The 21,865-nt window shown below is 40.7% G+C and overlaps 1 pseudogene; it reads left to right on the top strand.

Annotated features, from left to right (window-relative positions):
• Positions 1-2,865: 2,865 nt before the first annotated feature.
• LOC119294654 lies at positions 2,866-6,235 on the top strand (annotated as a pseudogene).
• The last annotated feature ends 15,630 nt before the right edge of the window (positions 6,236-21,865 follow it).

The following is a 21,865-nucleotide window of genomic DNA, read 5'->3' as shown; positions in this document are numbered from 1 at the left end:
AGGACGAACGATTTGGTCAATTTGGGGCGATTTTTTGTGTGGGTCCGATGTGGCATACCCGCTCGGGCTTATTCGGTGGCCCCAGATCCGTCCCACATATGAGCTGGGTTGGATGGGTGTCGAATAGCCCATATATATCAGCTGGGTATAGGGCATCCGATTGGGTGGCATTTGTTTTGTCCCTGATATTCCCGGGCTGGCCGCCCGGACATATGGGGCAGTAGGGGGGCGCTTAGAGATTCTCTAACCCCACTTGGCCCTCTCGCCATCTTCCACCTCCCCTTGTTGTCATTTGCGCATCGTTGGGAAAAGTTCTCGGTGGTTGGTGGTGGTGGGATCACCCCCTTCCTCATCTCTCTCCCCTCCCTTTCTCGTCTTCCTCCTCTCTAGGGGTGACATATGCCCCAAACCCTAGTTGGGCTTGAGCGGGTTGATGTCGACTGGTTGGATGCCTCTTCATGCCCACTAGTGGTCGCCGCCTGGGGGTGTGGGATCCGCCACCTTGTCCCCTTCCCCAGGTTGGTGGTTGTGCACCATCGGGGTGCTTGCCCTCTACCCAAGTGGGGCATGGTGGGCGCAGTGGTGCTGGCCGGTGCCTTGTCCAAATCCAGCCGCAAAATAGGGTGGGGCTCGATCTTGGGATTGATGGCTGCCGCTATAGTTGGTGGTCGGTGATCGTTGGGTTGGGATTCACGCGTGTCCAGATCTGATCGTGCTCACTGGTGGCCATGGGGATAGGGTTTGTGCAGTGGTGGGGAAGCAGAGGACTTCCCACCCTTTCTTTCGAAGGTTGGTGGCCGCATACTTGGTGCGGGGGTGGAATTGGGGCCAGGTGCTGGGGGACGATAATCAACTACTTCAATGTATGAGATAATCAACTACTCTCTTTGTTCCTAAATAGAAGTCTTTTACGAGATTTCATTATAGACTACATACGGAGCAAAATGAGTGAACTTATATACTCTAAAAGGCGTCAATATACATCCGAATGTAGTCTCTATAGTGAAATCTCTACAAAGACTTATATTTAGGAAGGATGGAGTAGAACCTGGCGCTCCCTAGAAAAAAGGTTCTAGCATTGCACCCTATAAATGCATAGTAAATCACTTAATTTTCACCATATAATCATCCTTTACTTCATGTTCCATTTGCAAATATATATGGCAGGGGCAAACAACTACAATCTTTTTCTCCATTAACAAAATAACTTTACAATAAATAATTTGTGTTTTTCTACAACAAAGGCACAACGAGTTCCACAAGATCGTTCATTACAGCCTATGTAATGATGCATCATCACAGATAGAAAGAAATAAAGCCTACGGCACAGCCACCATTCTTCTCACGGCAACTGCATCAAAGCGCCATGTTCGTCAGGAAGCTAGAAAGATCAACTCGTGTTGGCATTGTCAATGATACATACTACACTTTACAGTAAATAATTTGTGTCACATGGTGAGTGGAATGCAAACAAACTGCACATACATACTAAACTATACTTGATGAGAGCTAGCCATTTGCTCCACCAACTCTCGCATGACAGAGAGACAACACTGGACCGTGGATGTGGTCAACCCTGGCAACTGCTGAATGCTTTATTTATTTATTTTTAAATCTGTTCCACCTTTCAACTTTTATTTGACCGCAATTAAATATGATGCTCGAAAAAAATACAAATATCCAGGCCACCGCATCTTGACAATGAGATACACTACTACTACATTTCATTAACCTTACACTATGAATGAACACCACCAACACCAGTAACACAACAAAGCAGGGGCAAGATCCTCTGTTTCTGTCTGATCCTCTGTTTTCTGGGTGCCGTCTTAGCTGGGGAATCTCGGCCATTTTGCTTTCTGGTTTCTATGTCCGTTACGCCGGTACCTGCTTTCTCAAATTTGAAGGCCTGGGCATCAACATTATGTTTCTTCACCTTGTGTTTCTTCTTTCTTGACGACGGAATCAGAGATGGCCATTATTCTGCAAGTTAATGGTACATAGCAGGGTTGGATGATGAAACCATTTTGTCTCTTCATCGACAAGCTAACTTTACAGTAAATAATTTGTGTTACGCGGAGAGTGGAGCAGCAAGGAAACAAATTGCATACATACGACTAAAGTCACTAAACTGTACCTAATAAAGAACAGTTAGAACTCTAGCATGACAGGGAGATAATTAACACAAACTGTCTCTTTGTACCCTCTTCCCTCCATGTGGATGTGGTGAATCCTCGCAAAGTCGCAAGTGCTGAATGCTTTCTTTCTTTTCTTCTCTGTTCCAACTTTTGATTTGACCGCAATTAATACAATGCTGAAAAGTTGCAATTGTTCAGGCCACTGTTCCTGTATGAGATGTAGACCCAAACATGCAATTTGCTCTCTAATGTCAACAAGAATTAAATTGACAATGAGATGCATTTCAGTTTACTTTTGACAATGCTACCTTTGCCTTGATCCTCCTTTTTGGACACATTCGGCATAGCGCTAGGACCTTGTTCCAAGATGTTTTCCTGGGCAGCAACATTATTTGGCTTTGCCTTCTTTTTTTCTATGGCCCTACAGGTGGAGGCAAATGATTAAATATTTTTTTATCTTCGTTAACAAACTAACTTTACAGTAAGTATTCTGCGTTACATAGAAAACTGAAAACAAACCGCATATACTGTACGTGACTAGACTGTATGAAATGAACAGCTAGCCATTGACTCCAGCAGCTAGGACGAAAATGGGGTCAATCCTGCTGAACGCTCTCTTTTCCTTCCCTGTTCCACAATCAGTTTGACCGCAGTTAATGCAATGCTGAAAAATCACAATATCCTTGTCATATCAGATGTTGACTGAACATGCAATCTGCTCCTATAATATCAATAACAATTAAATTCAGCAACGAGATACATTTCACCTGACACTATAAACACCACTAACACCAATTGTACAACAAAACAGGACTAGCACTACCTAAGAAGAACATGAGCTGGTTCTTTCTGAGATCTCAATCCACCATGCTTGCACTTGCAGTCTTCCTGCTCCTGCTCACACAAACCACAGCAGGTTGGTCCAAACCTGATTCATGGAAGACGCATGGAGGAGGATGCATCGCAAGGGAGAGGGAGGCCCTTCTGTCCATCAAAGCCGGCATCACAGCCGACCCGGAGCGCCTCCTCTCGTCGTGGCGAGGGCAGGACTGCTGCCAGTGGGAGGGCATCAGGTGCAGCAACATGACCGGCCATGTCATTGAGCTTGACCTTCATGCGCGGTACATCCGGTCTTCCCTGAAAGGTGAGATCAGTTCTTCTCTCAAAACCCTGCAGCATCTGCAACACCTCGACCTTGGTGGGAACTACGATCTCACCGGGCCTCAAGGCCGCCTCCCAGACTTCGTAGGGTCTCTTAGTGACCTGCGATACCTCAACCTTTCGGGCCTGATTTTTTCTGGCACGGTGCCCCATCAGCTTGGCAACCTCTCGAGGTTGCGATACCTTGATCTGAGATCTTATGGTCTGTACTCAGAAGATCTCCGGTGGCTGTCACAGCTCTCTTTGCTCAAGCATCTTGACATGAGTTTTGCGAACCTCAGCGCCGTGATAGGCTGGGTTGACACAGTGAACATGCTGTCCTCTCTTGAGGTCCTCAGGCTATCAACATGTTCGCTTAATACGACAAACCACTATATGCCTCGCTCGAATCTCACCAGGCTCAAGATCCTCGACCTCTATCGGAACTCCATTGAAATGCAGTTTGACGCTATTAGCTGGGTTTGGGACGCAAGCAGCCTGAAATATCTCAACCTTGAGTTCAACGGTATATATGGTGTGTTTCCTGCACAATTGGGAAACTTGACCTCACTTGAAGTCCTTAAGCTGAGGGAGAACCATATAAAGGGAATGATACCAGACACACTGACCAGCCTTTGCAGCCTGAGAATATTTGAATTGGCATATAATGATGTTCAAGGGGACGTGACGGAGTTCATCGAGAGGTTACCGAAATGTTCATGGAGTCGGTTGCAGGAGCTGCATCTGGGCCACAATAACATAACTGGCTCACCATCAGATTGGATCAGCCACATGACTAGCTTGAGCACTCTTGATCTCAGTTTCAACAAGCTTACAGGACCTCTGACCACTGCGATAGGCATGCTTTCTAACCTGATTTACCTGAACATAGGGTACAATCAGATGGATGGTCTCATCACTCAAGAGCACTTCTCCAAGCTTACAGAGTTGCAGGAGCTGCACTTATCTGGAAATTCCTTTACCATGAAGCTGAACTCTGACTGGATCCCTCCAAGGAGATTGCTCACACTAGGATTAAGATCATGCTATCTTGGGCCGAGATTTCCTCAGTGGCTCAAATCACCAAAGAATATCTCCTACCTTTATATGTCCAATGCCAGCATAGCTGATACCATGCCTGATTGGTTTTGGACTGTGTTTAGAAAGGCTGACGTTTTGGACCTCAAACAATAACATCAGTGGCACATTACCAGCTACTCTTGGACAGATGGACACCAGTTTCTTAGATCTAAGCTCGAATCAGTTCATTGGTCCGGTAGAACAGCTGCCTCAGAATATAACGACTTTAGATCTCTCAAGAAACTCCCTGTCAGGGGCTCTGCCATTAAATGTCAGATGGCCATTACTCATAGACAGATTGCTTCTATTTGACAACCATTTCGCGGGCACTATCCCGGCATCGTTATGCCAAATGAAGTTACTAACACTGCTTGACATTAGAAACAATATGATAACAGGTCAGTTCCCTCGATGTTCAGAAAATGTGGCGTCAAGTTCAGGAACGGTGCCATCAAACATAGCTTCTATGGATAGTGATTCAAGCTCTGAGATATCATCGTCGATGTCAATTCAAACTCTGAGGCTCAACAACAATAGCCTCTCGGATGAATTCCCTTTGATATTACAGAATTGCCCAGAACTAACTTTTATTGATCTTGGGCAAAATAGGTTTTTTGGAAGTATACCACCTTGGATTGGAGAGAAATTACCACAGCTGAAATTTCTGAGCCTCAGGTCCAACATGTTTTCTGGCTATATACCCACCCAGCTTAGAGGACTTCGATATCTCCAATATTTGGACCTAGCACACAACAACTTCTCAGGTACTATACCTCGATCCCTATTAAACATGGATGGCGTGACCAAGACCACAGAATTAGCAGCTCGGGATTACCCATCCAGCACTTCCAGCGACATGGCTACAGTAGATGATGGCATTACTGTAGTAGATGACCCCCAACATCCTGGTGGTGGGTATGAGTATGCTATGATCGCTAGCATATTTGTAGTCACAAAAGGGCAAGGGCGCGAATATATTGGTCGGTTCATAGACATAGTGAGTCTTGATTTATCCTGCAATCATTTAACTGGAAATATCCCCGAAAGCATAGGTCCTGCAGCAGGTTTAGTGAATATGAATCTGTCTTTGAACCACTTGACCGGAAAAATCCCAGAGAACATTGGCTCCATGCACTCACTGGAATCACCTGACCTCTCCAGCAACCAGCTCTCTGGCGAAATCCCTCCGGGCTTATCCGATCTAACATCATTAAGCTATCTGAACTTGTCCTACAACGAATTATCAGGAAGGATACCGTCGGGGCACCAGCTTGACACACTCAACCCTTCCGACCCCGCATCCATGTACATTGGCAACGCAGGCCTCTGCGGACCTCCTCTTCAGAAGAGCTGTCCAGGAAACCACACAGCAGAAAGCCACTTCACAGCGAGCAAAGAGGGATCCGAAGCGATGCCCTTCTGTTTCGGGTTAAGCGTGGGCTTTGTGGTTGGCCTCTGGGTGGTGTTCTGCTCCCTTCTCTTCAAGAAAACATGGAAGGCCTCCTATTTCCGTCTCTTTGATAAGGTTTGTGATAAAATTTATGTGCTTGTGGTTGTGAATTGGGCGAGGATGACGAGGAAGCCAACCACCACAGATTGAGCAGGTTCAACCGCAACCACAGTGGTATGAGTATTCAGTCCACTACAATAAACAAGTGATGAGGTTCTGATATCTCTATATCTCTATAGATGGATGGAAGGGGCGACGGCGAGGGAGGCGGACCTGGGGGAGTCAGACGAGTCGCCGGCCGCTCCCCGCTCGCGTGCATCACGTGGCCGTCCAGCCTCCAGAGGCCCGCATTGGGGACGGGGTGGCTTGGAGCAGGGGTGGGGCCAGGAATTGACCACTGTGTATTCAAAATTTGAATCCCTTTTTTTTGGAAGCCTAGTCTTCCTTTTGGCACTTATAACTAATTATAGCAGCATATTATCATTGTATTATTGTAACTATATGAAAGATATCGTCTAATATATTATATTCGTAAAAATTGATCATAACTTGGTATTGTTCAGCATAGGATTAAAAATTATGGAGTACTATTCTTTATAGATAATGCTCACGTAAAAAATTCAAAATTTATAAACATTCTTACATTGTAAATTTAAATGGAAAATTTTAAATTCTCATGTCTAAACAATTTACAGGAATTGACCACTGTGCATTCAAACTGAATCAATGTCTGCTGCCCGCTGCCGACTGCAGGGATCAGAACCAAAGTGAGCGGGGATGGATTAGTCCCGCCATCCGCTGTCCGCGCCGCCTTGCGCACGTCCGATCGCCGAGCAGGCGATGGGAACAGGCTTCGCCGTGGCCGCCTGGCGGCTCGCAGCTCGCGTGGGAACAGAACAGGGGCGTGCGTGCGTGAGGTGCTGGTGGCCGGTTGATCGATGGATATTACTACTATTTTTTAGGCGATGATGGACTGATGGATGGTCTGATCTGTGCGTGCGTGCGTGCGCTACAGCCATTTGGCCCGATGGGCCAACTCGTGAAGTGGACGGAAGGCCTCTGTTTTGGGCTGGAATACTTACCTAGTGTACAGTTTCGTTTTTCCTTATACATACACATTATATATACCATATATACCTAGTTTTTTTTGGTAAAAATAATGGGTATTCATCTGAATACCCTTGAATTGGGGTAGGCCCGCCCCTGGCTTGGAGGGCGCGAGCTCGCTGGCCTCCGCCGCGCCGGAGCCGGATGGCCGCCTTCCCTTCTGGGTCATGTGAGTCGCCGTGCCTAAGCCATCTGTGGGCCTTCTCGGTCCTGTGTGTGTGCGTGTGTGGGCCCACGCAGGCCGAAGGAACATAGCTTAGAGCATCTCCACTCGCGCCCACTCCCCAGCACGCGTTTTCTCCGCCAGCGCCGAGCGCACTGGGGAACGCTTGGGGGCTCCGACGGAAGGAAAACTGAGGCGTGGGTCATTACTATCAGGCGAAAAATGACTTTTTCGCGCCCAGATTCATCCCCGCACATTGTAGGACGCCACTTCCCCATTCGCCTACGTGCCGATCCCGGTGTCGCCCACCTGCCCACACCCGCTGGCCCGCCGCTAGAAAGGCCATTTCCCCGCCGAAAAGAGAGGACGCGAGCATTTTTATGAATTTGTCAACAAATTTTGTAAATAAGATTATTTTTTGTAATACCACAATTTGTTTTGAAATTTCTGAATATTTTGCAATCACAAAATGTTTTATGAATTTCTGACCAAAATTTAAAAACATGAACATGTTTTGTAATTTCAAACAATTTACGAAAGGTGGTTATTTTTGGAAATTAAAAAGCATTTTTTAAGAAAAGAACATTTTTTCTATTTGTGAGCAATTTGAAAACGGGGACATCTTTGAAATTCTGAACAATTTTTTAAAATGTGTGGAAAAACGAAAACATTTTTAAATTTGTGAATACATTTTTGAAACAGAAATACTTTTTAACCCAAATAAAAAAAGATAAGAAACAAAAAAATAAAAAACATAAAACCCCAAAAAGAAATGACCAGAAGAAAGAAAACATGAAATCATTAATTAAGGGTCACTCTTAATATTTTATCTCATAAACTGTATGTCCAAATCTTGAACCATTTTCACCATTGGATCTCTCGCGTCGAGATCTTCAAAACTAGATCTCATGTTGATGGCTTTTGTTGAAAAAAATTCACAACAAAATCGAACAAGAAAACCACACCGGGAGCACTTTTATTCTATCTGAAAGCCATTTCGAGAGGCACGGCTGAACCTCTCATGGTAGAAAAACCGTGCCTCTCACGGAAGGGAAAAAAAAACATTTTTTTTGTTTTCGACAGGCACGGTCGTGCCTCTTGTAGAAGAAAAAAATATTTTTCTCTTTTTCCGAGAGGCATGGCCGTGCCTCTCACGGAAGAAAAAAAATTAGAAAACACGTATTTTTTTTTCTTTTCCGAGAGGCCCCGTTGTGCCTCTTGCAGAAGCAAATCCGTGTCTCTCATGAAAGCAAAATCGTGCCTCTCATGAACGCAAAAAACAAGGAAACGTATTTTTTTCATGTTTCTGAGAGGCACGGCCGTGCTTCTCACGAAAGCAAATTCATGTCTCTCGTGGAAGCAAAACCATGCATCTCGTGAACGCAAAAAACAAGGAAGCGCATTTTTTCCTGTTTCTAGAAGGCACGGTTGTGCCTCTCGCGGAAGCAAAAAAATACAGTTTTTAGCGCAAATATTTTTGTTCAATTTTTTTCCTAAAGCTAAGAAAGAGTGGTGAAAAACCGAAAAGCCCAAAATCCATTTAAAAGGACAAAAACGTGTGAGAAAAAAAAATAGAGGGTGTGTCCAGAGCTCGACACCTGGTGGCGACCGGTGCCAAGTGCCAAGTGACCCTTGTAGAGGCTCATGAAGGAGCACTCCTTAATTAGTTGCTGTAAAAAAACGGCACAGAAACCTTGAAGACATTATAAATGGGCCGGCCCATCTATTTGTTTGCTCCCTCAAGTTTTTTCGTTTTCAGTTTTTTCTTTCATTTTCTGTTTTTATATTTTGCTTTTTCTGGTTCTTCTTTTCTTTTTTAATTTTAAAAATAATCAAATTTTCAAAAATTGGAAAAATGTTCATATTTTCAAAAACATTCCCGTTCTTTATAAACTGGTCGAGCACTTTAAAAATTGTTCGCATTTACAAACAATGTTAGGAATTGAAAAATTGTTTGTTTTTGTGAAAAAGCTAAAGTACCCTAGTAGAAAACAATATATCTTCACTACAATAAGCCAAGTACATTTGAAAGCCCGGTGAGGTCGCCCTATACGTCTGGACACCTATTTTACATGATGTATTTTTATGAATATTTTTATATTTATTGAAAGCATATACAAATCATGAACACTCTTTGAATTCTTGAATAGTTTCTAAATTTTTGAACTTTTCAAACACTTTTTGAAATAATCAATGTAATTTCAACTTCCTATTTTTTGAATTTTAGAATATTTTTCAAATTCCTAGATATTTTTTAAAAATATATATGAAAATTTTCAAATGCATATGATTTTTTTTCTTTGTATTAATTGATGAATGAACTCTTTGAGTTTCTCATAGTTGTAAAAAAACAGGTGTCAATTGCATGTTAATCACTAGGCATGTAGTTGTAACCCATCTTCAACTTCAAAGAGGGTCCAATGTTAGGGCAATTAAAAAGGGTTGTCAGTCAGTTGCATGTCCATCACTTGACATGCAACTCCATGCACCGTAAGCTACCTACCACTGCATGCGACACACACACACCATGTAATTGCAAGGGGTACAACACGACTCCAACTAGGAAGAGATGTGGGGCACATGCCGTGTGGTGCCACTGGAAGGGCCCGAGGAGGGTTACATTGCATTTTTCTTTTCTTTTTGTGTCCTGTGGTTGCCCCACTACACAAGAACAACATATTAAGACTATCCATTCTAGGGGAAAATATTTTTTCCCCAAGAGATTTTGAAAAATCATGGCCAGTTGCATGTTCACCATTAGACATGCAACTCCATGCATCTTTACACGCCCGCAACTACACATGGCACACGTACCACGCAACTGCAAGGGCACCCAATGATTACAATGGGAAGGATGTTGGCAGTTGCGCCTGCATGACACGTGTTATATTCTGTTTACAATTGCACACATAACAAATACCACGCAACTGCAATGTGTCCAACGTGATTGCAATTGGGAATCAAAGGGAATGTTGATCAATTACATGTTAACCACTTGACATGCAACTACACATGTCGCAACCCGCATGCAGCTGCACACACACACACACACACACACACACACACACACACACACACACACACACATGCAACTACAATTCCATTTGTTGCCCCACCACACGAGACCAACATGTTAGGATGACTCATTTCTGTCAAAAATGCCTTTATTTTCCTTGGCAATTTTACAAAACAAACCCTGGTCAGTTGCATGTCCACCATTCGACATGCAACAACATGGAGAGTAACTCATACCATCCAATTGTAAGGGGTAAAACGTGACTATAACTGAGGCGGGGATGTGAAGGCATGTGTTGTATGGTGCTAGTGGTGCTAGGGGGAGGGCGAGCGGTTGAGTTGCATTCTGTTTTCTTGGTCCACCGTATGAGAACAACATAGTAAGAGGAAGACGAGGCCTGCTTTTTCTATTTAAAATTTTAATTCACGGATACTTTTAGAGCTGATCAAACATTAACTGAAATATGGGAAAATTTTAAAAAATAATCTTGAATTTTTTTGATTGATGAGAACTTTTAAATCCATGATTTGTTTTCAAATTTGTGAACATTTTTTTCATATTCATGTACAATTTTAAATTTCATGAATATTTTTTAGACGCAAGAAAATTTTCAAATTCATGACTTTTTGTCTAGATTTAACATTTTTAAATTCTTGAACTTATTTTTTCGAATTTTTTTATTTTTTTTTGATTTATGAGCACTTTTGAAATTCATGAACTTTCTTTATAGTTCATGTGAATTTTAAAAATCAACAAAAATTTATAAAAATATTCAATATTCAATTTCTTTTTATGTAGTTCATGTTTATCACTTACAGTTGTCCCTATCTCGGCCAGCCATCCATTTTTCATCAGTATGTAGAAGGTTTAGAAATTTCTGTTGAATCGTAAAGTAAATGGAAGCTCACTAGCTACCTGTGCATGTGCACGACTCACTACCATGGTTGTTTATATATGCACACAAACGCTTCATTCGTTCGGTGCCTTACTATCAAAACCTGGAAATGAGCCGACACGTGGGTCCTGCTTCAAACAGTTGAGAGAATGGAATATCGGTCCAAAAACCATAAAAAAAACAAGGGACACAACAAGATAACACATCTCCAGTTATTTCACACTTGTTATTCACTTCCGATTCACTTATCATGATGAGGGAAGATATAGAAAATGCTAGCACTTAGAGGATAGTTTTGGATGGTTTCTGTGTTGCATTTGGACAACCAGTGAGCGAGGCAATATGTTCAATTTTTTCAGCCCCAATAACAATGTGGAAGTTAAACAGAGGTTTGGCAAATTCTCAATATTATAGTGGAATATGTTCAATTTTTTCAGCCCAAACCATTCCAAGGTATGCATGAGTGTGTTTAAATGTCCCTCGAAAATATGCAAGGGAATCGTTGATATAATTTCACATTACAGATGGGCTGATGAAGAAAACCAACGTAGAATGCACCTGGTATACATGCACTAGCACCGAACTTCATCCGAGCCGCTTCAAAATCAACCTCTAGTCCTTGGTTGACTCAATGACATAGGGCTTTGGCGAGTAATGAAGTTTGAACATTTCTGCATCATTTTCAGCTGACGAGTTACAGATTATGTGGTGTTGTCCTACAGCTGGTTTCGTGAACATGAATCTGTCTTTGAACCACTTGATCGTAAAAATCCCAGAGAGCATTGGCTCCATGCACTCATTGGAATCACTTGACCTCTCCTGCAACCAACTCTCTGGTGAAATCCCTTCAAGCCTATCCAACCTAACATCACTAGGCTATCTGAACTTGTCTTGCAATAACTTATCAAGAAGGATACAACTAGGGGCTATCTCAAATAAGGGCCCAATACATCTAATACCTAAATAAAATTACAGAAAAATGATTATAGAACATAACATAACACTACCCCGGGGGGGACGCATTGTATTTATTCAATAATCATTTATGATAGAGTGCATGTATCATCATCATCATCATCATCATCATCATCATCATCATCATTATTATTTGCATCATATAATCAAACTGTGGTCTGGGTCATTTATGATAGAATATACGTATTTATTGAACCATGGATATAGCCATGTTGCTCCTGTGTGTTTTCTGTTGGGATTAAATATGAACCTGGATGCTTTTTTTACATTGCAAATATCAACTCTATTAACTCAATTGTTTTCTCAATTTTGTGTTCCTTTGGGTTGTCTTTGAGACACATGTCAGGAAAATGTTACTCCCTCCATTCCAATTCTAAGTTTGCATAAGTCAAACTTATACAAATTTGACCAACTTCATAGAAAAATTATTAATATCTACAACATCATATATGTATATGAATGGGGATTTTATTTACATGGTTCTTGGTGCACCTGTTAAAGCATTTTAAATCTAAAAACATTTAGAAAATCAAGTAAGTCTGAAAGTTTTTGGCGGCAAACATTTAAAAGGATAAAATTGTATGCTTCCTATGACCAGGTGTAGTTACTCCCATTTTTGTTTCGTATGTTTTTGCTAGTATCTATGGTACCAAACAACATCTATGTGTAGTATGTAGTATAATAATGTTTAGGTAGCATATATAGTACTTTTTAGGTAGTATGTATCATATTTTGAGCATACTCCTTTTTATGTATAAATATGTACATATTTCACAAACATAATAAAACTATGGGGCACTTGCAAAAAAATTAGACAATTAAATTTGGAGTATCTTAGATATAGTACATGAACATACTAAAAATGAGGAGGCCACCACGACAGCAACAAAAGGAATGAATATTGCTAGTTGTGCATGGGCACCATGGTGCCCGTTTAAAAAAATCATTTTTTACAGCACAAAACATTTCGAAACTTTTTGTAAACACACACACACACACACGCACACACACACACACACGATATGTGCAAAAGTTCATTATATTTTACTTTCACACATGGCACATAAAAAAGATAAATATGTATTTTCAAATGGACCAGATTTTTTTTGTTTTTGGGCCGGAATTTATTTTTGTGCAGCTTACAAATTGCATTTTTTCAAAACAAAATTTCATGGATCTGTAGTTAATACATACAGTTTCCACGGAATTATTTTCCAATTTTTATGAAACTTTTAAATATGGTTTTTCTTTTTTCCAAAAAAGGCACCATGGTGCCCGAGCACACATACTTGCACTTAGGAATCCTAGGCCTATAAGCAATGAGCGAAAAATCCACCTTGAATCTTCTGGTTTAGCTTGCGAGGCTCGGCACCTGTCCTCTAAAGGTGTCCCTTGTTTCTCACCTTTCATTTTTGTAAAACTTCCATCACCTGTCCAAAGACCTCTTGGCGTGTGTTAAGAGCTGGAATCTAGGAGAGCGTCTATGCCTTGCTTCGTGCGAGGTAGCTCCTATCTACTACCACTTATTGGCAGACTGTCCGACAGATGCACAGGCAGACCCTACTGGGCCGGCCCACTAGCGAATGAGCGAAGCGAGCGGATGTGGATGTGCCAGCGATTGACCACTGTAGCGACTATAAATTTGCATAAAAAATCAAGCATTACCTGAGATCGAACATGAGACCTCCAGCAAAGAAGCACTTCATGCTAGCTCCCGTAGACAATGAGAGGTAGTGATTACATAGCAGCGCAATCATATAAGAACCAATAACAACGCAGATCCTAACATTTCTTTTTTCTTTCCGTGTATTTGATTTTTTTTGTTCGAAATTTCAAAAAATGTTTTTGAAACTGATTTTTTCATGAATTAATTTTTTTTCATGTTTTCATTTTTTTTGCAAAATTCAAAGAATGATCATGTTTACAGAACTTGTTCGTATTTTACAAAAAATGCTCAAAACATTTAGAAGTTCTTTGATTTTTTGGAAATTGTTCATGTTTTAAAAAATTATTCGTGTTCACAAAAAAATAGATTTTTTTAAAATGGCTGTTTAACGAAACATGAAGACTTTTCGCCAAAAATAATTTTCTCATAAGGCGCACATTTTTTGAAAATTATGATCATTTTTAAAATATATTTACATTTTCTAAAACGGAGCATTTTTTAAACTCTTAATTGTTTTGAAAACACGAACAATTTTTTCAAAACATGAACATTTTTAGAAACTCTGGAAGAACTTTGAATACATGATTATTTTTAAATTTGCTATTTTTGAAAAAGGAACAATCTTTGGAAATGCGGACGTTTTTTGAAAGCATGAACATTTTCTGAATCTTCCGATCAAATTTGAAAAACCTGAAAAAAATTTGGAAACACAATTTCTTTAAAACATGAACATTGTTGGAAAATTGCGAACAATTTGGAAATCCACGAATATTTTTTTGAAAGAAGTTAAATTTTAAAATGAACCGAAAAGGAAAGAAAAAGAAACATATTTTTTTGGAGAATAAAGAACCAGGAAAACGAAAAAAAAGAAAAAAAGAGAAGGAAAAAACCTGGTTCAGGAACCTCCTAGAAGGTTCCCGAAACCGAAAAAAGCCGGCTAGGAATCTCCTAGAAGGTTCTTAAAACCGGGATGAATGAAGCGATGAACGGGCTGGCCCAGGTTTTTAAAACCTAGAAGGAACCTCACTTGTGAACCCCTGTGCGATTGCTCAACAACTTGACGCATCATGCGCCATATAGGTTTTTCCGTTTATGGAATGCTCGCGTACATCGCCAAATCAAACGGGCCTGACCCAAAGTGTCCACGTGCAGCACAACATATACACGGTACATTAGTGTATCCGCATTTATATATTTTTTATATATCTTAATATTTCACAAAATTATACATACATATATATTTCAAAAACTAAATTACTTAAATTTTAAAAAATATTGTGCATTTATAAAATGATCGTGCAATGTAAAACAAATTGTTAACACCACTCTTAAAAGATGTTGATAGCAATCAAAAGTTTGTTTCACGACTTAGAAAAATGTGGACGTCTTTTGAAAAATGTTAGTGAAATTTTCAAAAACTGTTTACATAATGTAAAAACTTTTTGTGTAACTGAAAAAACTGTGTCGTGCCATTCAAAAAGACATGTTCATCATTTTTTAAATGTTTATACAATGAAAATAATGCGAGTTGTTTCATAAAAAATGGTTCATACTCCTCCGTCCCATAAGTGTCGCTCGTTTAGTACAACTTTGCACTAAATTTATAATAAACCAGCGACACTTATTTTGAAACGGAAGGAGTCCCATTCAGAAAAGAGATTTATATTTCTATGCCACTCCTTAGTTCTACTCAGTTTTGCTCATGGCCCTTAACATTCCTCGCTTTTCCCCTCCACCACTTGGCCCATTCTCACAATTTCCCAAAGAAAGCCTTGCCGTCGGGTCAAAGTAGTTGACCTTACCTCACGTAGTTACTAACGAGTGGGACCGGGGCTCTTATGACAGGTGGGATGAGGCCTCTTGTGGCAGGTGGGCTAGGGTATCACTGTTTATCGACAAAAATAGACCGACCCCGACCCCATTTAGCCGCCCCCACGCAGCCGTCATCGCCTTCGTTCTCCCGCCACCCACTCCGCCTACCTTCCTTAGGAGAGCTATGATGACATAGGTACCTAGTGCAGCGGTGTCGCCCTTTGGTCCATCGATTTGAGGAGTACTAGGTCATTGGCCATCCGATAAGTATCAAATGCTAACCCTAGAAAACCCTAGTTCATCCCCTAGTAAATAGTCCTGAAATATCTTGTGAATATGCATAGAATTAGTTCATAGGGCCATTGGATTTAGCAAATTGGAATAATGATTTAGCAATCTGTGAACTAATTAGTTAGTTTGAACCTCCCTTGGTAATGATGTTTGGGTTCAATCAATTCTATGCCAGGTAAGGAATGGAAGAGTTCTGCGCCGATGATGAGCTCTTGCTGGCAAAGTGCAAGGAGATAAGCTCCTGGGTTCCGAACCAGAAAGCTCTCATGATGCATGCGTTGAATCTATCGTTGGAAGCGTCGGAAGAGGAGGTGAAGCGAATGTCGACTGTAGAAAAATGGGTGCTTTCTATTGAAATTCTACTCTAGGCAATGAAAGAGGTGATGGAGGCATCAAATCCTCGATAGAGAGCTCGTTGGCATGAGTACCACTCTCGCCTCTCCTCGCTGAATCCGATGGCCGAAGGGCCAGTGAATTTGTGGATTAGTGAAGTGCTCGATGAGGAGACAATGGATGGGGATACCAAGGAGGAGGAGGACAACGAGCCTGCAGACGAGGAGATGGAAATGGAGGAGGAGGCTGCCATTGACGATGACCTGGGGGGTTTGGAGATCTTCAGACTGCCTGGGATGAAGAGGAGGGACACCAGGGGGCTTGGAGACCGTCGCTTAGCGCCTACTGAAAGTCATGGATCTAACGATTCATGTAGACGATGAGGTTGACCAAGAGCCCTTGGAGGCTGATGCCGGCCAGGATCTGGCGCTGGTCACCTTCCGGGCCAAGCTGGACTGCAAGACTGCCCCAATAGTAGTGGAGCAGTATGAGGTCTCTGCTTAATTTGAGCAAAATGCTCAATGCTCCCACTATCGCCTGGCTCGCCATCTTAAGCGTTTAAAGTAGATACTATAATTTGTTCCCTCTAGTGCCGAGGATCTGACATGTGGATGCCCAATGATGAAAATCGTATGTTTATGTGGTACTTTTTTATGTTGTGCAGAATTATACTATTATTTGAAGATGCTGAATTAGACTGTTATCTGAATTTTATCTGAATATGGTAGATTTTGGATTTCCTACGTCGAGGGGGGTTTGCATGTCGAAAACTAGTGGAACATGCCAAAAGTTATCATTAATAGAGCAACATGCCAAAACATACCAAAAATATAACAACATGCCAAAACTTAGAAAAAATAGTGCAACATGCCAAAAGTTACCCAAAATATAGCTACATACCAAAAGTTACCAAAAATAGTTCAACATGTCCAAAAGTGGTCCAACATAGCAGGACGTACCATGTACTCGCGAAACTACCAAAAAATGAAGCCAAACTTGCAAAACTACCAAAAATAGTATAAAATTTGTGGTATTGGAAGTTTATGATTTTCCCCAAACTAGTGCACATAAGATGGCTGAATGAAAAAGTATTACAATTTTTGAGGCTTTTTTTCATTCTATTTGATTTATTTTCAAAATGGGATCAAATTAGGAAGGTTGACCATTCATACAAAATGGTTTCAAATTTCAACTTTGGTTTCCCAAGTGCATATAACACCAATATTAAAGCCTAAGATGATATTTCTAAATTTTCAGGACCAAACTACATCACACTTGTTGTTTCAAATTTGAGCAAGTTCTCACAATTCACTAGAAATCGAGTAAATCAATGAAATATAGCAACAATACTCTGCCATTCATGAAATCTGGTCAGTGGGCATCCAATGTGGTATACTTTGGATGAAAAATGAAAAGGCCCAATTTTCTAAGTTATTTCAGGCACTTCTTTCACAAAAAATCATTTTTGGCACTTGAAAAAGGAAAAAAAGTTTTTATAACAAGAAAATCATAATTCCTATCGCAACATTGTTCACAATGGAACACCCATAGTTGTGCCAAATTTTGCCTTGTTATCATGTACTATGCTATGGATGTGGCCATGGCCATTTGTCGCCTTGAAATCCATGCATGTTCATACTAGATAGGCCATTTTGTGAAAGTTGTTTTTTCAAATTTGTAGTGTCGCAAGTTTGTTATTTTTCCCAAAAATAGTGCACTTAAGATGGCTCAATGCAAAAAAATTCAATTTTTGAGGCTATTTTCATCCTGTTCGTTTTTTCTTTCAAGATGGGGTCAAACCAGGAAGGTTGATCCTTCATACCAAATGGTTTGTAATTTCAAATTTGGCTGTCCAAGGGGTTACACCACCAATACTAAAGCCTAAAATTACTTTTTTTTGGTCAATTTCAGGATAAAACTACATCACACTTTGTAGTTCAAATTTGAGCATGTTTTGATAATTCACTAGAAATTCAGTAACTTAATGAAATATACCAATAATACTCTAGAATTCATGAAACTTGGTCAGTGGGCATCCAATGTGGTCTACTTTGTATGAATAATGAAAAGGCCCAATTTTCAAACTTATTTCAGGCACTTCCTTCACAAAAAGTCAAGTTTGGCACTTGAAAAATGGAAAAAATAGTTTTCTTACAAAAAAAATCATAATTCCTATGGAAATATTGTTTATAACGGTAACATCCATAGTTGTGCCAAATTTGACCATGTTATCATGGACTATACCATGGATGTGGCCATAGCCATGGGAATATGCCTTGAAATCCATGCATAATGTTCATGCTAGATAGGTCATTTTGTGAAGTTTTTTTTCAAATTTATGGTACTGCAAGTTTATGATTTTTCCCACAAACTAGTGCACATAAGATGGATCAATGCAAAAGGATTTCAATTTTTAGTTTTTTTTCATTTTGTTTGATTTTTTTCAATATGGGGTCAAACTAGGAAGGTTGACCATTCAGACCAAATGGTTTGGAATTTCAACTTTGGTTGTCCCAAGTGTATAAACCACCAATATTGAAGCCTAAAATGATTATTGTCAATCTTCAGGACCAAACTACATCACACTTGTAGTTGAAATTTGAGCAAGTTATAATAATTCACTAGAAATCTAGTAAATTAATAAAATATAGCAATAATACTATGAAATGCATGAAACTTGGTTAGTGGGCATACAATGTGATCTACATTGGATGAAAAATAAAAGGACCAATTTTCAAACTTATTTCAGGCACTTCCTTCACAAAAAAAACATTTTTGGCACTTGAAAAAAAGAAAAGAATTAGTTTTTATTACAAAAACAAATTGTAATTCCTATGAAACACATTCTCCAAAATTTTAACACCCACAATAGTGCCAAATTTGGCCATTTTGTCATGTACTATGCCATGGATGTGACTATGGCCATGTGTAGATGCCTTGAAATCTGTGCATGTTCATACTAGATAGGCAATTTGGTAAAGTATTTTTTTTAATTTGTGGTATTGCAAGTTTATGATTTTCCCCACAAACTAGTGCACATAAGGTGCCTCGATGCAAAGGTATTACAGTTTTTTAGGCTTTTTACATTTTGTTGATTATTCTCAAAATTGGGTCAACTAGGAAGGTTAACCATTCATACCAAATGGTTTGGAATTTCAACTTTGGTTTTCCCAAGTGCATACACCACCAATATTAAAGCCTATTTTTTTCAATTTTCAGGACCAAATTAGATCGCACTTGTGGTTCAAATTTGACCAAGCTTTGATAATTCACTAGAAATCTAGTAAATTAATGAAATACATAAATAATACTCCGAAATTCATGAAACTTGGTTACTGGGCATCCAATGTGGTCTACTTTGGATGAAAAATGTAAAGGCCCAATTTTCAAACTTATTTCAAGCACTTCCTTCACAAAAAGTCATTATTGGCACTTGAAAAATAGAAAAAATTTAGTTTTAATCTATTCATAATTCCTATGGCAGCATTCCCACTTCTATTGCACATATAAGGGCTCCATGCAAACGAATTACAAATTTTGAGACTTTTTTCTTTGATTTGTTTTTCAAAAATGGGGTCAATCTCGCACTTGAAAAATTAAAAAAATAGTAGTATGCTCTAGTTTGGTCCTATAAACTGTGAAAATTATGCGACTTTTAAAAATACTTTTATTATAGTAAGGCTATCTATGCAATCTCTACGAAGGGGATGCACTATCACTAGGAATCAATGCATCTCCTTCACAAGGCGAGCATTGGTGGCCCTATTCCAATAGAAGGAGCTTACACCATCTAGACGTCGACGCGCCTATTTAAGATGCTCAACGAGCCTCTTGGGCGGTGAGGTGGGACAAAACCACATCGCTCAGTACAGTAGGGGAGGGGCACTGGGGCGACGCGCGTGGGCCGGCCCAGGTAGTCCCATCTGCATAAAATTGTCCGTGGTTCTGTAAAAATCCATTGAATTCACACATAATTTTCTGTACGATTTTAAAAATGTTTTGATCTAAAATAAAATCAAAATAGATTCAAATAAAAAGGAAAAACAAAAATAAGAGAGAGAGAGAGAGAGAGAGCGAGAGAAACTTACCTAGTAGCCCAGCCCACCTACGGGAACCCCGTCTTCAACCTAGCGCCTAGTGGCAGAAGAGAATGCGTCTAAGAGCGCTAGCTCCTACTTTGCACCCTCGAGGCCTCCTTCATTCCCAGCTATGCCATGAGACGTGCATGATACTACTCGTTTGAACCTATCTACTATACATCACTTTCCCCTCCTCTTGCTCTCTCTCCAACCATGACCGAGAAAGTCATGGCCACGCTGACGTGAACCAGCATAGCCATCGTGCTCTCCTCGCCTCACCACTGTGTCCTTTAGCTTCGCCTCGACATCGTGAACCTCTACGACGTCGATCGCAAGACTGGACGTGTAACGCTCCGGACACACCCGCCGGTGGTCGTTACTCTTGACGGGATCTAGACTGGTCCCACAGATCAATACTAGTCTTTTCTGCGCACTTTGTCCTCACTCATGCCCACGTGGGAGCAACTTTCCGGTCGGTCACCCATCCTAAAATTACTCCAAGTTGAGCATGCTTAACTTTGAAGTTCTTTCCGAATGGGCTGCCAGAAAAGAAAAAATTCCTTATTGATATGAGTAGTCTATCATTCCTAATAAGCCAGGCTATCACATACACCCCCACTCAGAGGAATCAACGTCCTCATCGGGCCACAGGAACGTTCCCTCTTGGCACATACGTCTGTGCATCCAGTCCGGTACATGTGTCATGTCATGTGCCACAACAGGTCACAAACGTCATGAACAACATGACCGCACACCTGTCCGCAAACATCTGTGTAACCGCGAGGGTCGGCTCTGATACCAACTTCTAACACCCTGGACACACACGCTAGTGGTTGTTACTCTTGGTGGGATCTAGACTGGCCCCATAGATCAATACTGGCCCCATAGATCAATACTAGTCTTTTCTGCACACTTTGTCCTCACTCGTGCGCACCCGGGAGCAACTTCCCGGTCGGTCACCCGTCCTAAAATTACTCCAAGCCGAGCACGCTTAACTTTGGAGTTCTTTCCGAATGGGCTCCCGAAAAAGAAGGAATTCCTTATTGATATGAGTAGTCTATCATCCCTAATAAGTCAGACTATCACAAGACGCCCTGAATCATCGCCATCGTCGCCTTCTTCGTTGTGTGTAGCCAAAGACGCTGTTGTCGATTCGTTGCCTACAACCCATCCCCGAGCTCGCTAATGTGTTCAAAAAAATGTTATGTGTGTATAAAAAAAGTACAATATGTATTAAATAAGTCAACATGTATCTGCAAAAACCAAAGAAATCCTAAGAAATGAAAGAAAACTGATAAGATAAACACAAAAGAAAAGAAAAAAATGCATGTAAGTTTCTAAACTAAAACTAGTCTACTGGGCCAACCCACTAAGGCGAGCCATAGGCGAGCGCTAGAGACGAGGCTATTGTATAAATCAGTTTGGGTGGAAATAGCCCCGCGGGAATCCGAACCATTTGAAGGGAACCAGTGTATTTCTAGTAGGGCCCAATCTTTACCTAATAATAAAGTAAATTGAGTTTCTTTCGTCCTTCACGGCATTTTTCAGAAAAGTCCCTCTATTTCAGAGAATTCAACCCGCAGTCCTGTTTTCAATTAAAACGAATCGTTATTTTCGTATTTTACATAAAAATCACTGTCTTTTCTTGAAATCAACCCGCCGTCCGGATTTAAGTCACACCCGAACCGTTATTTTACATTTTTCGAACCCCCCTGATGTT

The sequence above is a fragment of the Triticum dicoccoides genome, chromosome 1A, assembly GCF_002162155.2.
Source record: "Triticum dicoccoides isolate Atlit2015 ecotype Zavitan chromosome 1A, WEW_v2.0, whole genome shotgun sequence".
NCBI lineage: Eukaryota > Viridiplantae > Streptophyta > Magnoliopsida > Poales > Poaceae > Triticum > Triticum dicoccoides.
This window is presented reverse-complemented; position numbering and strand designations above follow the sequence as displayed.